The sequence below is a fragment of the Corvus cornix genome, chromosome 4A (genome assembly GCF_000738735.6).
Source record: "Corvus cornix cornix isolate S_Up_H32 chromosome 4A, ASM73873v5, whole genome shotgun sequence".
Lineage (NCBI taxonomy): Eukaryota > Metazoa > Chordata > Aves > Passeriformes > Corvidae > Corvus > Corvus cornix.
In genome coordinates this window covers 2,482,646-2,504,090 of record NC_047058.1, presented here as the reverse complement: position 1 = coordinate 2,504,090, position 21,445 = coordinate 2,482,646, and the positions used below count along the sequence as shown (strand labels likewise).

At 47.0% G+C, this 21,445-nt stretch overlaps 1 protein-coding gene across 3 annotated transcripts in view; it reads left to right on the top strand.

Moving 5' to 3' along the window:
* Positions 1-6,612: 6,612 nt before the first annotated feature.
* LOC104691348 (fibronectin type-III domain-containing protein 3a-like) overlaps positions 6,613-21,445 on the top strand; it is a 39,028-nt gene continuing 24,195 nt past the window's right edge. Inside the window, exons 1-2 of one of the 3 annotated variants that reach the window (XM_039571979.1) lie at positions 6,613-6,687; positions 11,401-11,491. The gene's annotated coding sequence lies outside the window, so the exon portion shown is untranslated. Of the gene's footprint in view, positions 6,688-6,731; positions 6,847-11,400; positions 11,492-21,445 lie in introns of those variants that run through there. The other 2 variants (XM_039571980.1, XM_039571981.1) reach the window with 2 other exon arrangements.

Sequence of the window (21,445 nt, the reverse complement as noted above, 5' to 3'; positions counted from 1 at the left end):
CTCCATGTGCTCAGCAGGAAGGAAACAGCCCAAACAAAGGGAGGAGCATCACATTGCACCTGACACAGGAACACTTCAGGTTGTATCAGTCCTCCACTGCTGAGGGCTCACCTGCAGCTCCCCTGGATGTGCCCTTCAGAACAAGTTAAAGAAGAGATCAGGGTTTCAACAACTGAACCCTCAGCCTTTTGTCTGATGGAAAAAATCAATTCCAAATGTGGAGATTTCAATACAGGCTGTAATTTTTGTTACAATTCAGATTTATTCTGCTTGTTTTCTTTTCTTTCCTTTTTTTTTTTTTTTTTTTTTGCCCTTCCCCTCCTCTCTGTTCTCCAGACATTGGCTCTGGTGCCTGTTCTGCTCGCCAAAGACCTCTCACAGCTGAATTCCATGCAGGGAAACGAGCCCCTGCCCAACCCAGGGAGTGAAATCCCCTGTTTGGGATAAAAACAGAGGATTCAGGTGCTTCTGTAGCATCCTGGAAACATTCTCTTCATGCAGAGCAGCAGGAAAGCGCATCAGAGATGGTTTGTTAAACAGCTTTACTCTGATTTATAAGAGCCTTATAAATGAACTTATTTTGGCTTTCTCCTTTCATCACCAGAGCGAGGATGAGGATCCTCCAGCTCTAACGTATTTAAATGATGGTTGTTTTGGTTTCTGAGGCTCCAGTTACTCGGAACTGTGAGCACATTCCCAGGTAAGCAGGCCTGACCCAGCCCTGGTGTCCCTGTGGCTGGGTCAGCTGGAGCACTGTCCCTGTATCCACCCGGGAGCAACTCTGCTCCTGCTCCTGAGCCATCCCGCTGCTGCCATGGCTGCTGCCTCTTCCCTGTGCTCTGGGGGTGTTGCAACACCAGGGAGCGAGGCAGGATGGGCTCCATCCCACAGGAGATCCTGTTTTCCCCAGCAGAACGTTCTGCTCTGGAGCAGAAGCCCCAGCAGGTGCCACGTTGCTTCCCAAGGCCTCTGCTTGGACCTGCCCGTTCCCAACGCTTTCTTGAGGCACAGAGTTCTTCAGCCTGTTTGGATTTGGGTTTTTTTTGTCTTTCTTGTTTGCTTCTTGGCTTGGGGCAAGAGTTCTAGAACTATGGGTAAACACAGCCAGTGTTTGGAACTGGACTGAAATGAGATGTTTGATTCCTATCGGGGCCTTTGCTGGATAAATTGAGGAGAAACGGAGCAGAAAGACCTTGCAGAAAGTAGGAAAGGTGTGTGGGAGAGACCAGGCAGGTGTTCCACAGCCTTCTCCTCATGTGACAGCAGCTCCAGACTGGGGCTGAGAGAAGTGAGGAACAACCTCCCTACTCTAGGTTTTTACCATTTACAGGTATCCAGTGGCAAGGTGGGGGCTCCACCCTCCCTCCTGCACAGGAGAGGGACGAGGGTGAGCTCAGCTTTTCCTCCCTGCTCACAGAAAGATCTTCAGTGGGCCAGGGTTTAATTCCCTTTTCCAAACAGCCCCTGCTGTGCTTCCAACCTGCAGGATGGGGCAGAGGGAGGTGTGGGAGCAGCTCGAGGTCAGGACATGGAGTGTTTGCTTGTGGGCTCTGCCACATAAAGAGTGAAGGAATCATAAACCAGGTGTTCCCCAGCACTGAACTTCATCCCTCGCCACCTCCAGCAGCCATAAATACCAGCAGCGTTTGTTGTGGGCTGCGCGGGGCTCTTGGTTTGGTTTTTATGGTGACTTTGTGCCAACAGGTTTGTAGATTCAGGGCTGATGTTCAGTGGGGTTTTATGGGAGAAGGTCCGTGCCAGGAGTTCCTGGTGTGGAGTCAGGGTTCTCGGGCGGTTCTGGGTCCTGCTTGGAGAAAGAAGCACAGACAGCAAAACGTGGTGTCCACCTCCATCCCCCGCCAGGCCATTCTAGCCTGTCCATACTGATGCCAAGCACCTGTATTTTCTTCTTAATACACCTTTTGTTTTGCTGTAAGGCACCACCAGAACTGAACCAGGGCTGAAAACCACTGCGAGGGCAGAGAGTCCTGGCCATATTACTGAACCCAGAAGAAAATCTCCAAACTCGGTGTAATTTCTTCAATTAAAATGACATCAATTTTCGTGACACAGAGGACAAAACCGGTCATGGGTGCCGGCACCACCCTGTGCCAGTGTCACCTGCTTGTCCAGTGAGTGTCTAATAGCCTTAAATCATTGCTGCTGCTGTTGATTTGCTTCTGTGGTTCAACAGCAAAGAAACAGCAGCTGGATGGGGCTTGGAACAACCTGGGGTAGTTGAAGGTGTCTCTGCCAATGGCAGGAACTGGATGGGTTTTAAGGTCCCGCCCTACCAAACCATCCCAGGAGTCTGCGATTCCGAGGAACAGGGATGAGGGCACCTGCAGAGGAGAAGGCATGTCCTGGCGACCTTTGAGGAAAACCCCCTCTCCCAGTGCCCTTCAGGCTTTTCCCATTGTGCTGCTTCCCAAACGCACAGCCCACAGTGCTGGTTTGCTCCCTGTGGAGCAGATCCCCCCCGGAGAAAACACTCGGGGTGTGGAAGGTGCGGTGCCAGCACACAGGGGTGGAAAATCTGCTCCAGCATCGCTGTTTGCTCCTGCAGATGCCAGCGCAGCTCCCAGCAAAGTGCTGCTTGAGGGAAGTTTGTTTGCCAGGCTGCCCTGCCCCGCTCCCTCCTGGAGAGCACACAGCAGGAGTTTGTGTGTAGCCAGGGAAAATCGAGGGAATGTGTTCTGAGGCTGCGCTCGCAGCTCCCAGCGAAGGCAGGCGAGGGGAGGCTTTGCTAGACACGAGTTCAAATAACCAGCATGGTTATTATTGTAGTCCAAGGATGGAAAAATAAACATTTTTATTATGGGCTGGAACTCAAACTCCAGGACGGCTGCTAATCCCCCTGATAAGTGGGGTGTTGGCGTGGAGGGGGGGTGTGCATCCAGGTTTTTGTTGTTCAAGCTCCCCAACCCACGTTCAGACTGGGATATGTTGTAGTTGCAATATTCCTCTTATCTTTCTTTTCTCCCCTCTCTGTCAAAGGCTTTTCTTTTCCACTTCTTTAATATTTTTCTTTCCCCTTGCCCGTTTATTTGTATTAACTCACCTAGAGCAGTTGAATCAGCAAATTAAAAAAATGAAATTGCAATTCCAAATTTTCTAGTGGAAGAATGAGCATGTTTTTGGCACTGCTTCTTGCCATTGTTTTGTAAAGACAGATTCTCCTTAATTCCCCTTTTCCATTTCAGAGCCGGCCCTTCCTTTATAAGCCCAGATTTCTTCCCATTTGTCCTCTCTTTCCTCCCTCCTGACTCATTTCCACTTCCCATTTCTTTTCTCTTTCCCTTTCTTTTCACCGAGTGTTCTCTGATCTTATATTCTGCTATTTTTAATTCCTCCTTCCCAGGCCTGGATCCACCCTCGACTGGATGCCCTCTTCCTCTCCAGACTAAAGGACAGTCTGGGCAAAAATTTCCTCAAAATCCAACTTTTCCCAATCCCGTTGCTGCCTCTGTGTGTGGAACCTGCTGTCCTCACACGGTCCTTGTGGCTCTCCAGGAAATTCAAAATAAAGTTAAAGATGCCCTCAGCCTTGTTCCATGTAATTCCTGACCCATTTAATCAGAGCCTTCCTCCCAGGCAGTTTGGTCTCTGTGCTCCTCACGCCAAATATTTCCTCTCGTGCGGCTTTTCCGTCTGGAACATCCCGCCTCTGCCTCCAGCCTCGCCTCCCTTTCCAGTTCCAGCTGTAAAAAAACAGCTTTCCTCCACTGTCATCCCGTGGCAGTCTGGGTGTAGGCAGCAAACTTTGGGTCATTTCTTTTCCATGGTGTGGGAATCGTTGTCGCACTTGGAGCAGTTGGAGTTTTAAAGGAGCCCTGGAGCCTGTGGGGCGTGCGCAGCTTTGAGACCTTTCATCCCGAGGCTCACTGGAAACGAGCTCCAACTCCAGAAGTTTTTGCACCGCTTTGCTGGAATGACCAGTGAGCACCTTGTTAGGATATAAGAGCCATTTTAAATGGAAATGGAAGGGGGAAAATTTGATTCAAGGAAAGGCTGGGGGAAAAGGATTTTTCTGCACTGTGTTATTACCTACAAAGGGATTCTTGTCCTTATCAAAGCTGGGGGGTCCAGGAGCTTTCAGAGCAAAGAATGCTCAGCATTCCCTCCCAAGGACCTCCTTTATTCTGGATATCAGGCACAGGACATCACCACAGGGGATCACAACCACCACCAGTCACAACATGTAAGGTTTAGCTGGCAATGGATAAATACCGAGCCTGGGAAGTCAAAACAGTCCTTGAAGTTCTGCTTGCAGCAGCAAAGTTCATTTGGTGCAAAGCGTTTCAGATTTCCAAATCCCATCTGGTGGGTCTCTTTCAGGAGATCTCCCAAAAATTAAGCCCAAATATTTCACTTCAGAATGAAATCCTCAGGGCACTGCAGATTAGGTAGAGCCTGTGGAGTTCTAAGATTCCTGAGATGCAGTGCTGAAGATTCCAGGAATTCTCTCAAAGGTGAAATTATTAACCAACTTTTTGTTCCTAAAGCAGGCCTGCACTCACCGGGTCCTGTGCTGACCTGGTCTTCCACGTTTCCTGAGGTGTTTCCAGACTTAAATGGGAGCTGGAATTAAAGAATTCCATTTGGGATCACCGGTGAAAGTAAGAGTTTAATATCAGGGACAAAAGCATGGTGAGACTCAAAACAAAGGAGCAGATTATTTTTCCCCTAAATCCTTGTCTGAAGGTTTCAATCTATTTTACAGGCAAATTTATACATTCTTATCAACCAGAATAAAACATGGGATGTGCTGATCCACACTGTTCCACAGGGCAAAGAATCAGGCCAGGAGTCACACGTGTGCTGGAAAACTTGTGGAAGGGGCAGAAAGAAGAGGAAATTTCAGTGCAGAGATTTTTTACCCATTATCTTCTTAGGAGGAAAAGGTTTCTCCTGCCTTTTCCACCTGGAATTGGCCATGGATTCAGCTACAAAATTTTGCTTTTCAGATGCAACAGATTTTATGTTCTTTCGCAGTTTGCTCTCAATTAGCAGGGAATATATGCATCATTTTATGGGTCGATATGAGTAAAATAAATGGTAAACTTATTCTGAGAGCTTTTTGGCCTTTATTTAACAAGGTAAACTATTAATTGCTTAAAAATTCAGCAGCCACCAGCACTTCTGGCCTTTCTTACCAGGGCCTGCTTGTTGAAAAAGATGGATGGGAACTTATTTTAGTCCTGTCCAGCACAGGGTGTTCATTATGGCAAACCAACCCCTTCCACCAGTCTCCAGAGAGAAATTCATTAAGGGGCAATTTCTTCTATTTGTCATAAAATTTTCTACATTCATTATGAACACATCTAAGATCAATCCAGGGGTAAACACAAGCCCATTCATTTTAAAAGGTTAGTCTTTCTATGTCTATTATATGGATATATATACACACATACACATTTATTATATTGCATATAAATGTCAAGTGTGACCTTTGTCTGCTGTGATCCACGGTTTATGTGGGGCTTGTACAAAAGCACAGCTGTCACATTTATTTTACATCCACATGGAGCTGAATTCCACACAAAATATCCCTGAAATCGGTGCTTTAAGCAAGTTTGAGGCACATTTTTAAAAACACATCAATGGCAATATATTGGTGTAAACTGCTTGGTGGAAATAAGGTGAAGAGAGTAAGATTTATTGATGCATTAATTGCCAGGGAAAAAATGGATGTGCCAGAGGGGCTCTGCAGCCCAGGAGGGTTTTTTCAGCCCTTGCCCTTGATCCTCTTTGGAGCAGGGCTCGGGATGCTCTGAGGCTGGACAGGGGAATGGAGCTGCCTGTCAGGATACACAGGATCATGGAATAACAGGAATATTCAGGTTGGAAAAGACCCCCAAGACCATTGAGTGCAACCATTCGCCAGCACTGCCAAGGCCACCACTAACCCAACATCCCCAAGTGCCACATCCACAGGGATCTTGAATCCCTCCAGGGATGGTGCCTCTGGGGTGGGATGATGCCCTGGACAGCCTGTGCCAGTGCTTGACAATGTTTTCTGCAAATAAATTTTTCCCTAATATTCAAGTAAACCTCTCCTGGCACAACCAGCAATGAAACATCTCCTCCTTCTTCTCTTTGCCGGTTCAGTCGGGGTGATCCCCTCACTTTCATGCTGTCACCATGGATGCTTTTTGTGTTATGACACAGTTTTAGGGTTCAGGCACGTGACCCCCCAGGCTGGGAGGTGGAACCCCCCACCCATCCTTGTCGTAGCACGGGGGGGATGGAGACTGGAGACCCCCGAGGGGGCCAGAACACGGCTCGGTGACACAGGTGGAGCACTGGGCTGACTAGTGGGTGACAGTGTCTGGGGGTGACACTGCCCAAGGGGGGACAGGCAGTGACCAGGGGACAGTGTGCAGGGGTGGCAGTGCCCAGGAGCGACGGGCAGTGCCCGGGGTGGACGGGCGGTGTCCGTGAGGCACAGACAGTGCCCAGACAGGTCACCCGCCCCCAGCTGCCACCACCCCGGCCCGTCGGGGCCGCCCCCCCGCGCAGCTTTCGGCGGCGGCGAGTGTCCGGGAGCCGCGGATCCGCGCCGGCTGTGGTTGGCGCGCCCGCCCGCCCCCGGCCGGCGGCGGCGCAGGCGCGGTGCGCGCATTCCATGATGGCGGCGGCGGGCGGTCGGCGGGCGCTGAGGCGGCGGAGCCCGCGGGGCACACGGTCAGTGCCGGGGGGGAGCGCACGGGCACCGCCGGGGGCCGCTCTCCGGGGCCCCTTCCCCGGTCCCCGCTGCTCCCCGGGGCGGCGGAAGAGCGGCCGGTGCCCAGCCGGGGCGCGGTGGGCAGTGCCGGGAGCGGGAGCCCCGCGGAGCGGAGGGCGGTAGGCGGCGCGGAGCCGGGCGGGGGCGGCTGGAGGGACAGGCGGGACCCCGGGGACGGGAAGGGTGTTCTGAGGCGGGGGACAGCCCCGAGTATGAGGCAGGTTTCGGGGCTGGACGTGGCGCACGGGCAGGTGGGGGCAGGGATCCAGGGGGATCCGATGTCCCGGGACATGGGGCGGGATGTGGTACCGCGAGGAGGATGGGGTGACCGGGATGGGATGGGGTGCTGGTGGTGGGATGGGGTGTGCCTGGGATGGGGTGTGGTGGTGGTAGTGGGATGGGGGTACCGAGGATGGGGTAGGATGGAGTGCCTGGGATGGGGTGGGGTGCCCGGGGTGGGCTGGAGTGCCCGAGGCGCATGGGTTGCCGGGCAGGCAGGGCTCAGGGTGTCGGCACAGACGGCCGGGGTCTGTCCGGGTGCGCTGCCCTGCGGGGCGCGGGCATCCCCCCAGGAGACCCCGGCGGGTGCGGGGTACAGGGGTTCTGGGGAGCAGCTGCTAACCGGACCCCTGGTGCTGGGGGGGCCTGGGCGGGGGCTCCCGGCTGAGCCTGCCCGGATGGGGTTAATGCCAGCCCGCGCCGCGGGTCGCGCTTCCCTCCGCTCGTTCCCGCTCCGCTCCCCAGCGCACAGATTCTCGGTCTCCTCCTTTCCCTCTCCTCTCCTTATCCTCCTGTTTCTAGGCCAGGAGGGGCTGCGATGTGCAGTCGTCCCCCCCAGGTCCCCCCTGGCCGCCCCCCCGTGCTCCCTCCCCGGCAGCCGCTGGCCTGCGAATGCCACGTAGCCTTGTAGTTGTTCCCCTTGGCTGCTCCGCAGCTCCGGTCCCAGACACCTCCCCCGGCTCCTCCTGGGCTCGGGGCAGGGGGAGGTCACTCCTGTCAGCCCCTGCCTGGCTGGTGACCATCTTTTGCCCTCCCCCTTCCCGCTGTGTCCCCCCCCCCCCCGCCTTGGGGCAGCAGCAGTGCGGACCCCCACTGGGGCCACTTTGTGCCCACTCCTATTTATGCCTCTCACAAAGGGCTGGGGACTTCAGCAGCGGGTGCTTCCCTTCGGGGACAGTCTCCAGGAATTCTTTGCCCCCAGACTCAGCAGCCCCTCTGCCACCTCAAATCTGAGGTGTTCCTGTGCAAATCTCCGAAAACAGGGCAATAATGCATTGCTGGCAGGTGTATTTGCTCCCTCCAGCAGCTCGCCCAGCTGGTTTCTGAGTTTCGTTTCTCTTCAAAACTTGGTTGGAATTATGGACATCTTCTGTAATTAATAATTGAGGTTTCAGTTTCTCTCCGTTCTGCTGATACTTTACGTCTTCCCTCTGTCCTGTGCTAGTTAAATTTTTTCACGCTGGCAGCCCTTCCTTGCTTTCCCTGCTGCCTGATTGGGAATATTGACACACAGATAAATTCCCCAACAGCCCGCTCCACGTATGGCTGTGGCCTGCGATTCCTGATGTTTTCCTAATGTATTTATCTTTACAACACTCAGTTCAATAGGGAAATACTATCTCAGTCACAGATGGAAAGACTGAGGCACCGAAATATTTATGGCCCAAGGTCACACAGGAAGTATGTGGTGAGGCAGGGAATTGAATCTAGATTTCCTGAGCCTCAGATTAGCATTTGAACCAGGGAAGCATCCTCTCTGTATTTTAAGCCAATGAATTGACCTTGGAGTTAAGATCCAGTGTAGAAGAAAGTACTTTGTGTTTGGTTCAGTATCTCTGTGAGTAAGAAGCAAAGCCCAAGTTGCTTCCCACATTCACATTCCTTCCCTTGGTTTATGTATTTTGTGAAAAAGGATAAGGTGGTAGAATGGGAAAGATACTGACTTTCTCAGGGCTCAGTGTGTGATCATGGGTGTTGAAAAGCAGCCAGATATTACACTCTCCTCTCCTTTTGGGCTTTTTACCTTCCTGTTTCCAAATATTGGAAAGTTTTGGAGCGTTCTCGTTGTGTGGGAATCATTTGTTCTCAGCTAGGATCAAATAAATCTCATTTTCTATGGAGCTGAACTAATTCAACTGGATCCCAGATCTCAGTTTGGGATTCTTCATGGAGCAGCCTGTGGATAAACAGAGCTGGTACTGATGGCTCACACACCTCCTGGAGCAAGCTCTTACAAGTTATTCACTCAGCTGTAGCTCAGGATTGTTGCAGCAAGTTTTTGGAAAACCTGGCTTTAGCTGGAATGAAGCAGCACTTTGACAATGCAGTGGAATGATTTCAGCTCCTTGGGCTGGGGATGTGCACAAATACCAACTTTCCCTGCTTGGAACAGCTGGTTTTTGGTGGTGATTTGGTAGTTCATTTTCCTACAGTGGTTTTGAGGAATTGGATGTTAGAATGGTTTAAAACAATAGCTCCTGGTGGATTCACCTTTAGAGAGAATAAAGGTAACTTGGTCTACACAAATCCATTTCCTGCCACAAGCCTTGATCACAAACTGCACCTCTCTTTGATGTTGCACTGACACCAAATCTGGATATAAATGTTCTGTATGACTCTTTTCATGACCTTTTGTTTGGCATTTTTGGAGGTTGGCATTGGCATTGTGTTAACTGTGGGGCTTGTCCCACCCCTGCCAACAATTGTCATCTTTTATGGTTATTTTTAGGAAGGGTTTGGTGAGTCCTTAAAAAAGCCAAGATTTCATGTGGACCGTGCAGACGGGAAAAATTCCAGCATTCTGCTCCCCCATTCTGCCTGGCCTTGGGTGAATTTCATGCAAATTAAAATCTATCTTTTAAGCTTGAAAGAGTGGCATTTTTATTTGGTGACTTGCTATTTCCACAATTGGGAAACTTGTCAGATTTAGAAGAAAATACGTGACTGGGAAGACATTCCTACAATATTGTGCATCAAAGTCAGGAGCGGGTATGAAATATTGTAAGAATTCCTTCCCTAGTTCCATATTTTCTTAATTTCCTGTCGTGATTTCATTGACTCGGAGAAGAATTTTAAAATTATCTCTGAAAGCAGATGAGAAAACCTCAATATTAGTAATCCTGCAACAGGGAAGAGGCTTGAGGAAAAAAATGACGTTTCTCACTTCTAATTTTGGTCTGTCTGAAAGCGTCAGGTCTGAACTCTCAGTATTTAAACCTGGGGTTGCTCAAGGCTCTGGGCTCGAGGCTGGGGGATGTGGGAGCAGGAACCTGTGCATTTTTTCACCTGTTTTTTAGCACATTGTCATGAAGCTTCCCGAGGTCAAGATGGTTGGTTTTCAGCTGTTATCTTTGCTGCAAGCCAGACCTTCACTGAAAAGTTTTGGATTCCTGAGTGAGGAGCACACACTGAACTCTTTATTGCATTCTTGAAGAGCTTATTGTAAAAGCAGCGATAATTTATTCTTTCAGTGGTGCTAACACAATCCTTTCTGTGTATTGACCAGCACAGACAGACCACTGGCTCCCAGCCCTTCGGCCCTTTCAATCCTAATGTAAATCTCCCCTTGTTCCCAGGATCTTGATTGATGTGGAAAATGCCTTCTTTTGCCCAAGATTCACTCTGGGCCCTGATGCTTTATATTCGATATTTTTCCGGTGTATCATTTAAAGTAGTTCAGGAGGAACATTTGTTAGGTTGAGACTTCAGAAGCATCTTCAAGTGATGTCATCGGTGTGACTTGAAGACAGTATCACCTTTTTGGTGAGAAGGACAATGGATTGCTGTGTGGGAGCTTCTCCAGGCAGCCTCAGGAGCCACTGAGGACTGAGATTTCTTGTGGTGTTCCAGTAAAACTGCAGAACACACTGCACCTGCCTGGGCCTTATCTTTAGAGATTCAGGAGGAATTTCTCCATGGAAGGGGTGGCCAGGCATTGGCAGGAGCTGGCCAGGGCAGTTTGGAGTTGCCACTCCTGGAGGTGTGCAAGGAAGGACTGGATGTGGCACTCAGTGCTCTGGGCTGGTGATGAGGTGGGGATCAGGCACAGGTCGGAACTGGTGATCTTGGAGACCTTTTCCAAACTTAATAATTCTGTGCAAAACAGTATTGGGGATTGACTGATCCCTGCAAAAATTTCCTATGTTTGGACAGCCAAAAGAGGGCTCAGTGTGTGAATATTTTAGGAAGTGTTTTAGTGCTGGATGCAGCTTGAGAAAGGTGATGATTTTTACATTATTAAATACATCTTCAGTGGTTTAACTGTCTCCTGGAGCTGTTCATGTCCTTCTGCTGGAGCATCTTTAGAGAAGCAGTTTCTAGAATAAAGCTGTGCTGCCCCATAGCAGCAAACTGGGATTGTATTTCCATCTTTATGTACAATTTATGTCTTTTCATGTTCCTTACCAGAGGGTGAACGTGTGCATGACAGTTTAAATTTTGGTATGTTTGATTTTTCTGTCCTTATTGCCGTATAGAGGAGTAGAGCAGATAGAGCAGATACGTAGAGTAGGTAACTAAGTAAATACAGTTATATCCAAAGGACTCCCCACTGCCTGTCCCCTCCTGGCTCCTGCTCTTTCCATGAATCTCTGGTGTTCTCTGCACCTTGTTTTCCTTCAGATTCCATGTTTGCCAAGGCACTAACATGATAATGTGGGGTTTTTTGCCTGCAGAAAGAAGCTTGAGGACAGCACACGTTGCTCACTCTGCAGCAGGCACTGGAGCACTCACCAGGAGGAATTCCCAGTCAGGAGAGTGACAACGGTAATTACACAGAATTTAGGTTTCTCCCAGATTTTATGAAGTGTTTATTTTCTTATTAAGTCTCTAAGTAACACTTCAAGATGAAATTAATGTATTTGACAGACTTCTAAACTTAGGACTCTTTTTTTTTCTGGAAGAAATTTCTGGATGACTTCTTATCAAATGGAAAAATTGAATTAGGGAAGGAAGAATTGATTGAGTTCTTGAGGTAAGAAGAGTTTCAGGTTCCACAGGAACATTATTGATTTTTTAAGGTGGCAGCCTTATCTCTATTTTCACATTTCTCTTTCTCCTCCCTTCACCCACTTAGCTGGAAGTTTTCTCTTGGAGAAACTTGGAGAATTGCATAATTTGCTTTGGATAAAGACAGTAAATTCTGTTTTTAGCCAAATGCATTTCCTGTGTAGAGAACAGCTGGAGTGGGTGACAGCATTCTGGTAGTGCCTTGCTCAGATCCTTTGGTTTTAGTTGGAAATCATGGAACTGAGTTCCTTCTCATGGAACTGGTCAGGTCATGGAATTGATCTGCTGGAAGAGCAGAAAGGAATCTGTCAAAAACTTGGCGAGGAATGTTGGAAAGCAAAACATGATCAGCAGTTGGATTTCGTACAAGAGATAAAGAAAAAAGTGATAATCATGCTGTATTCCCTGGAGCTGTACAGGTGTTTCAGGAGGAAAATCATTTAAGGAGGTTAAATGCAAGTTTATAAATTCAGATGAGTTTTTTTAATCTGCTGTTCCATGCCCTTTATTAAAGAACTTCAGCATTAATGTCTTTCATGGAAATCAGTTGCTTTCAGTTCTGCTAAGTGGTGTTCGGGTGAGCACTGATGTGTCACTTGGGTTTGTCCTCTCCAGTTACTTGCAGGAGTGAAGGCAGAGTTTAGTGTTTGCATGGGAGGAGTTCTGGTGCTCCTGAAAGACTTGCAAGATGTTCATGTTGGTTTTGAGCACATTCTGCTGTTCCAGGAAAAGCTTTAATCTGGTCACCCAGCTGTGTACTTTTGTCCATTTGGAGAATTATTTTGAGGAACTGTTTAGGTTTGGAAGATATTATGTGAACAGCATTCTGGTGTGTTGTAAAATGTCACTTTGCTTTTTAATGCCTGGGTTTTTTAGAATATGAACTTGATAAAAACTTAGATAAACTGTCATCCTTAGGTTTTCCAAAACTGCTAATTTCTACTTAGGCAGTGACATAAAATTGTGATTAAATCCCCAAGCTTCCAGCAGGTTCATTGATTTGCAAATAAATATTCCTAGCTCAGAAACAGAAGCAAATGATTTCAGTGTGTTGCCACCCATCAGCTGAGCTGTGGCTGTGGTTCTGGGCTGGTCCCGGCCAGTCACCCAGACGGAGGGAAGTGTTCCTGCTCCAGCCTCATGGCAATGAGCTCACACTTGCATTTTCCCCTTGCATTTTCCATGAACTAAAAAAATGCACATGGTCCGATGCCACGAGACTGCTCAGCTGTGGTAATTACAGTCATTTATTGGTGTGTTTTAGCCCTGAGTTTTAGTATAACCTGTTCTGACTGGCCTAATTTGACCCAGTGCTCAGCTAAAGTGTTACAGCCCCAGCCTCTGGTGTTGTGCAAGGAAAAGTCTTCAGCTGCTGTATCGAAATAATTCCTTCTTGCTCAGAGTTTGCTTAATCTGCTCCACTTTGAAGAAATCCTTTGCTTTTGCTGGGTTTTTCTGCTTGGTTTTGAAGTCCTGGTTTAAAAGGGTTGTTACATGAGAGAGGCCTGTTTGTGCTGCATCCAGCGCTCCGGTGATGAGCAGATCAGAGCTGGTGGAAAATCAGCCTTTGCTTCCTTAGAGCCTGCAGAAACCTGGGAACAAACTCCTGCTTGTGTTCCACCTGTGAAGTCCTGATTTTCCTTCTGTTTTTGGGTTAGACAGCAGCTGACTGCTCTGAGCTGTCTCATGGTAGGGAGCCTTTCCTGGAAATTATCTTGTTGCTGTTGGTTTTAATAAACTGCGTGATTGCCCTCCCTGAGTTGAGTTTAAAGTAAATAAATTGGTGGAGATACAGAATGCAAACATTTGGAAAAGAGCTTTTGGATCACCTCTGTCTCATAGCAGCTGTGAGTGTGTCTTCTATCCTATACTGCTCCCTAAATTTGTGGAGGTATCACCCAGATCTGTCACTAAAAAGGCTCAGGTTTGGTGCTTTCCTGGCTCAATCCCAGGAGGTTTCAGTCAAGTTTGGCATAGGACAAAGCAGAGCAGCCCAGCTCAGGGTGCACTTAAATTCCCCAGTTTTCCTGGTCCTCACTGGAAGATTCTTTAAAAAGCTTTTAGATATCCTTAATATTTATTCCTTGCCATGAGCTGGGTGTTCTGGCTGGAGGGAGGGACTGGGATGAACCAGGTGCTGTGGAATGATGTGTTCCTGTTGGAGGGAATGTGCCTGCACATACAGCAGCCATTCCTTTGGGTTGCTTCCAGGCTTTCAAACAGAACTTTTCCCCTGGAATCTGGTAAATGGGCAGAACTCCTTTTGTTTTCAGGGAAAAAGTTATCATAAAATGGCTTCAATTTTAACTTCCACTTTATGACAAATTTGTCTTGTAGGGGGGAGTTGTGCTCAGTTACGCAGATCCTTCTCCTGAATTTCACAGCCTTGGGAGCGGGTGCAGCTCCCTGTAGGAACTTGCAGTTCCCAGCTGGCAAACCTTGGCACACTTGGAAATGCTTTGTTTCATCTGCCCAGCTCTGTGTTCCTTCCAGGTGTGAATTCCAGCTGCCTTTTTGCTGACCAGTTCAGGTCCAAGAGAGAATTCCAGGCACACACCAGGGCTTGTGCTCTGTCTTGTGCCTCTGGGCAGAAGTTTTTTGGGATTACTTTTCCGTGGACTATGGTGTCTACTGCTTCCATAGCTTCCACGGGATTTAGAGAACCATTTGGATACAGAATTTCCATAGTATATGGTTAGTGTGTAAATATACTGGTTTTCTTCAAGGCCTAAAAAAACCTAGAATAATGTGGCTTTAAATTCACCGTTTTAAACTTGGAAAATCATATTGAAAATAAGTACATTGTTAAATTGCATTTAATAAAGGTTTTTTCATCTAAGCTTGAAAGTTTTTTGCTTTGTTTAGCTTTAAGACATTGAAATGAGCACCTTGGCTTATTCCAGAAAGTGTCCCCTTCCTGACAGGTGGAAAAAAGGTAGTTTTACTTTTTTTTTTTTTTGGTAACAACATTTTTGCAGCTAGAAAATTCCTTAATCCCTTTATTTTTTTAAGTTCAAATAAGAATGAAGCACCTTAATGGTTCAGTCCTTTGAGGTGCTCAGTTCTCTGGAATATTTGTAGAAGCAGGATTTGGATTAGGACAGGAATATGACCTTTCAGGAACTCCTCTGAGTTTTGGCTTATGGGACTGGTCACTTAGGAAGCAGCACACAAGTGCTCAGAATTCAACTCTGCTTTTCTGGCAATAAGAGAAAAGCCATAAAAGAACTAAAACAACGAAGGAAAATATTTATCTAAAAGTTATGTCATGTTTACATTACAGAAACTGTTATTGCCAACTTTACAGGCCTCCTAAATGAATAATTCTGAGGACAGGCATGGCCTTAATGTGAGCATAATATTAAATAACAGCTCAAATCAAATCTAATGCACTCTGGGCACTGAGAGAGCTTTTCTGCCCAGCTCCCAGCTCTTCCCAGTGGAGTTTCTCTTAGGAAGAGCAGCAGAAAGTTGTTCAGCCCCTGGAAAAACGTGTGTACGCCTGCAGGGTGGGCACTGGCCTGTCTGTCCCTGGAATCCTGAGGGATGGAGTTTCAGGCTGGAAAACAATCCTGAAGTGCTGGGGAGGTGCTGTGGGAGGATGCAGGGGACAATTGTTTGATTGCTTTCCTGGCACGCTCCCTCAGGAACCCGATCCAGAGGGATGAGGGAGGGAGGATGAAAGTTGATAGGATCCCTCAGGTCGGTGGCCTTGGTTTGTTGGATCTGCTGTTTGTGGGTGTTTTTAGGGATTTTGATATCTGGGAAAGGAGGGCTTCCATCCCAATCTTAACCCTCCTCCAGGGAGAATTTTAGGAGCATTGAGGCCTGAGAGATGAGCATTAATACTTAATTAAAAATCATTTGTAATTTGGTCAGTGCTGAAAGCAAATACTTGGAGCAGAGTGTGGAAGCCTTGTCCTGTGTGTGTGGAGCTGGGGTGGAATTTTGTTGAGGTTTTTTGTTTTCCTGGGGTCACAGACCTCACCAGGGTCAAAGCCATCCGTGGGTCAGGCTCTCGCAATAGTCGCAATATTTGAGCCCATTTGTTGGGTAAATCCTGAGGGACATTTTCAGGTGAGCTCTCTCAATGTTCAGAATATTTGGGTCCATTTGTTGGGTAAATCATGAGGGACATTTTCAGGTGAGCTCTCTCAATATTAAGAATATTTGAGCCCATTTGTTGGGTAAATCATGAGGGACATTTTCAGGTGAGCTCTCTCAGTGTTAAGAATATTTGAGCCCATTTGTTGGGTAAATCGTGAGGGACATTTTCAGGCTCAAGGCTGTGTTGCCCTCCTGGCTGGAAGCCAAATTTCCCACAAGATGCTGCGACCTAATTCCCTCGGGGGTCGTTACAAATGATTTCCAGGATTTTAATCAAAACATGGATTTAGTGGGGAACAGATGACTTATGGAGTGGGGGTGGTCCCTCCAGAGCTTGGGTTGTAACTGAGCTGCTGTTAAATCTCTCCTTGCCTTGATCTTGCTCAGATCTCACGTGTGGTCCTGGGGCACAAACTATTTTAGGACTGGGATGGTACCTCCAACACCTTGTTAATGCTGTTTATTGGAAAAGCTTGGGTAGGAGAGGGCAGCTTGGGTCTTTTTTCCCTGATTTTTCCTGCTTCAGAATTGCGTGGGGCATATCTGGGGTTTTTAGGAGTGATAATTAAGGTTGGATCTTTTTGGCAAGGTTATTCCTTAGCCTGACGTTGGGGATGGCTTTGGGTTGGCTCTGTGGTTGTTCTTTTTGCCTTTGGAGCTGAGTGATGGAAAGTTGAACTGACAGAGTGGAGTGTGCGTAAAATACTCAGAGCCTCAGTTTGCAGGAGACCTGGATTTTAAGGCATGGCAGTAACACTTCTTTATCAGAGAACATGGGATTTTTCCTCCCACTTAGAGAAAATAAATTGGCTATACTTTTTATATATTACATAATATTTATAATAATAATTAGTAATTCTGTCAGTATAAAAAGGTGTAAGTAAAGCTTTAGGTGTTTATACAATACTGCTTTTAGTAAAGAGCAGTATGAGAGTAGTTTACTTCAGGCTGGCAGGTTGCATAAGGCACTGAACCTGGAAATCAGGAAGTCTCTGCTGAATTTCATTCTCTCCTTCCTGGACACATTGTTCTTTCTAACTTAGGCATACTGTATTTAAAAAAAAGATAAAGTTGCCATTTAAGTAATATGCTCCTTTCTCATCTTAAATCCAGCACTTACTGTAATGAAAATCCAGCCTTTGGGACAGTTTCTGTCTGGGATTATAAACTTACTTTTCACTGTTCATGAAATCTGTTTGGTTTCTGCTCTGGGCAGTGGAATGGAGCTGATCCACTCCTGTCTGCAGTGTTCCTCCCATTTAGTCTGTGTGAGATCATGCTGGAGAGAGGTTTTTAATATAATAGGAAAATAATATGAGACAACAGGAACTTTGAAACTTGTTAAATCCATAATGCTGCAACACATTTGCACAACAGATAATCTCACATTCTGTTAACAAGACTAAAGGATACAATTCAAATGAAAAAGTTATTTTTTCAGTTTATTAAATTGTTCTTTTTTTTTTATATTACGATTAAGAAATAAACAACCTCTTTGTTCTTACATGCCCTGCAGTAAATACTTGCAAATTCATTGTTAGTGCCTAAAGAGAAACATGTCTGTAAATTGTAAATTAAAACAGGAATGATGTGTTTATCTTGGAAAATTCTTCTGGCCATAACCTTTCTTCCAGATATGGCTGTGGTAATTTTGATGTTGTTTCTCCTGTGCCATTCAAGTGGAAGTGACAGAGCTGATGTGCTGCCTCATCCTGAGCTGCACACTGGAAACGGCTGAAGGAGGCTTAGGAATACTGGGAGTTCTTCCCAGAAGTTTACAAAACATTGATGGAGTCGTTATGGTTGGAAAAGACCTCTAAGATCCCCAGCTCCAACCATTTGTCTGTAACTGCCCCCATGCCCTGGAATTACTCATCATTCCACTTTGGATCCAGACCATCGGAGACAATTTTAGAGTTTCCGACTGTCTTGTGTGAATCCCTGCTGTTTTCCAGACCTGAGGCGGGATGATCCCATATCAGACAGCCCTCATGAGCTCCCTTTCCTCTGCTCCATCCGTCAGGGAGCTTAAGAGCTGTTTTCCATGGAAATGGGAGCCCGGAATCAATGAACACTGAGCGGCTCCTTGGGAGCTGGCCGGGCTCCAGCAGCTCTGCCGGGGAGGAATTTGGGCTGGAGCAAAGGGAAGGCCGATGCTGGAGCCTTCCAGAGGCTCGGCATTTTTACTATGGCAGGAAGTGAGGTCAGGCCCAGCCGCTGTGGATGGGAATTGTTTACTGGAAGGGCAGTCCTGGAGATTTTCTGTTTTTCTTAGAAGCCTTTGTAGGGTGAGTGTCCCTGGAAAATGTTGCCTTCCTTTGAATATGGGAACCATGACCATGTTACATGAGACTGTTGAATTACTCTAGAACACTTCTCAGAGCCCATTTTTACAACATGGATTGGGTTTATTTAGTTTAAAGTATGTTTTATTGGGAAAAATTACCGTATTTCAGCTTTTTAGATGTGTGTGTGTTGAATAATCTTTGAAAACAAAAGCTCAAGCTGTTTAACTTAGAAATGTGTTGCCCGCTATCACTTCCTTCAGCTTCAGGTTTGTTTCTGAGATGATTAATCCCAATTATTTTATTTTTTTATGGCTCTCATGCTCTGTGGGCTGAATTCATCCCTCAGCTCAGCCAGGTTTGGGAATGACCTTTAGCTGATGTGTAGTAGAAACCACTGCAAAGAAATGAATCAGGCCAGAAGTGCCCTTGCAAAATGTAACCTTTCTAAAATTTAATCAGTTTAATTCCACACTGAGTCAAAAATCTCCAGGACAGGGTGACAAAGCTGTAGAGACACCTCTACAAATTCTGCTACTGATTCATATTTAATGAGTCACTAAACTTCAGTTCATTCCTATAAATTACAAAGTTTGCCTGGTCTTTAATGCTTCCAGATGGGATTTTTCCTGCTTTTTTTTAGTTATTTTGGTTTATTTATTATATATTATTTAGTTTATTGTTATTTTTATTTATTTAAGATTTTTATTTATTTAATTTAAGATTTAGTGTATTATCTCATCTTTAATGTCAGCGCAGCCTCTTAATTCCCAGGACTGTACTTTTTTCCTTGTTTTTTTTTCCCCCTGACCACTTGAATAGTTCCTGGGGATGATAAATCCCTCACTGCCAAGAACAGACCACGGCAAAAGCAGTTTGAGCTGCTCTTCCTGAGATTTGATGGAATAAAGTGGACCAAACAGCTCTTGGATGCAGTTCTCCCTGTGGGTGGGTTGTTCCTTCTGGTCCATGAACACCCCCAGCTGGGTTTGCCTCTCCAAGCTGACTTGGTTTAGGGGAAATCCAAGGCTTTAGGGAAGCCTGGAATCAATGACAGAGTATTAGGGATGATGTGAAACTTGGGAACTCGGGAGTGTTGGTGGAGGAGAGGCTGGACATGCTCTGGTCCCCAGGAGCCCCAGATTCCAGGGTTTGTTCCCAGCATGGGCAGGAGGAAGGGGGGAGTTCTGCCCCTCTGCAGAGCTGCCTCCAGCCCTGGGCTCCCAGCACAGGAAGGATGTGGAGCTGCTGGAGAGAGTCCAGAGGAGGCCACGGAGCTGCTCCAAGGGCTGGAGCTCCTCTGCCCTGGAGCTGGGGGTGCTCGCCTGGAGAAGAGAAGGCTCGGGGGAGACCTCAGAGCCCCTTCCAGGGCCTGAAGGGCTCCAGGAGACCTGGAGAGGGACTTTGGACAAGGACCTAGAGGGACAGGACACAGGGAATGGCTTCCCATTGGCAGAGTGCAGGGTTAGATGGGATATTGGGAAGGAATTCTTCCCTGTGAGGGTGGTTGGGCCCTGGCACAGGGTGCCCAGAGAAGCTGTGGTTGCCCCTGGATCCCTGGAAGTGTCCAAGGCCGGGTTGGATGGGGCTTGGAGCAGCCTGGGATAGTGGGAGGTGTCCCTGCCCATGGCAGGGGTGGAGCTGGAGAAGATTTAAGGTCCCTTCCAACCCAAACCATCCTGGGATTCCGTGATGCCCTGACTGGGAGTGTGGATGGAGGTGGGTTCGGGATGCTGGAATCTCCCCCTCTGCCCCTGTGGTGATTGTCCTCCACCTTTCCCTTGGGAGCAGCCTTGCCCTGCAGGGAGGGCTGAGCAGGACTGGATTCCCTGCTCCAGGCCAGCCGTGGGAGGGTGTTGGGAAATGGCTTTTCAAGATAGAGCTCTGTCTTTGTTTTGTTTTGCAGGAAATTGTGCTGAGTATGTAATAACTTTTCAGGAATTTTCTTTTTATTTGCCCAAATACCACCTACTTCCTCGAGTTAAATGGACGCTTTGGGGAGGTGAATCTGGGAATTCATTTCCCTGGAAAAGTTTTACCTGTTGAAGTGGGAAGGGGTTGAGTCCCACATTCACTGACTCTGTTCCCTTGGAGGGCAGGGTGTTTTTGCTGCTCTTATCAGTGTTTTCAAGGAATGAAGCAGTGCTCAAAACCCAAAATAACTTGTTTTTTTCTAATCTGTCAGGACGTCCTTCTTTGTCCTCAGTGTTCTGCCACTTGTAGCCACCCCAGCCCAGCTGCACAGGAAAATATCAACGTTCTGAGCCAGGTGAAACTGCCCAAAAACCTCTTTAGATGGTTTTGTTTCTGTCACTACTTCTATTTTCTCTGACCATGTGGCCATTGCTACTAAGACACAAAATTGGCTATTTTTGGAGTTATCATTAACAGTTTAAAACCAATTGTATCCTGATACTCCAAATACTAAATTCTTCCTCTGAGAAATGAAGTCACAGCACTAAGCAGGCAGAAACTGTGTGGAGTTGTCCATGTAAATTAAACCCTCCCTGTGTCATTAGGCAGGAGATGAAGGGTTCTAAAAACCACGGGAATGTTGGGGTTCTGCTCTACAATTTGTCCTAAGGAGAGAATTAAATTCAGCCAAGGCAGGGGACGAGCAGAGAAACTCCAAACCTTTATTTGAAGTTGCAGAGGATGAGCACAGAAACTCTGAACGTTTATTTAAAGTTGCAGGTGCCTTTGGGCCCTGTTTCAGAACACGTTTTTCTGCAGCTGCTTATTTGGGGTAGTTGAATTTCAACGCAGATGGGGTTGCCTTTTGGTAAAGGGGTTTCCCCTTTATTTTAAGTACTAATTTCTGGTTTTTTTGAGATTCAGAGATTCAGGGAATTCATATGCATATATAAAATAAAGAATTTTCATTTTGCCTGTGTGTTGTGAATTCCTGTTACGGCTCTTAAGGCTTAGATCCAGCCTCAGAAAATGGGAGAGGTGGAGAGGAAGAAACCTTTGCCTGAATTTTACTGTTCCAGGCAGGGATTTTTAAGTGGAATAGCTAAAATTTGTGTCCTTGGCAGAGGCAATTCCAAACCTGACAAAAAGGAGATTATGTTATTCAGGAAACAAATAGCATGCTAAGGCAGTTCAGTATATTTATTAAGTGTATTTAGGCCAAACCTGGTACAAATTTGATCTTTGAGGTCCTGTCCAGCCCTTGCACCTTGCAGTGATGTTTGGCTTCTTAAAATTGTTACTGGAGCTGCCCTGGAAAACAATTTCCTTGTGAAAGGAGCTGGGTTTGAGGAAGTCTTGAGGAGTTTGCTGTGCTGCATTTTGTGTCTGTGTGATTGATTGTTAT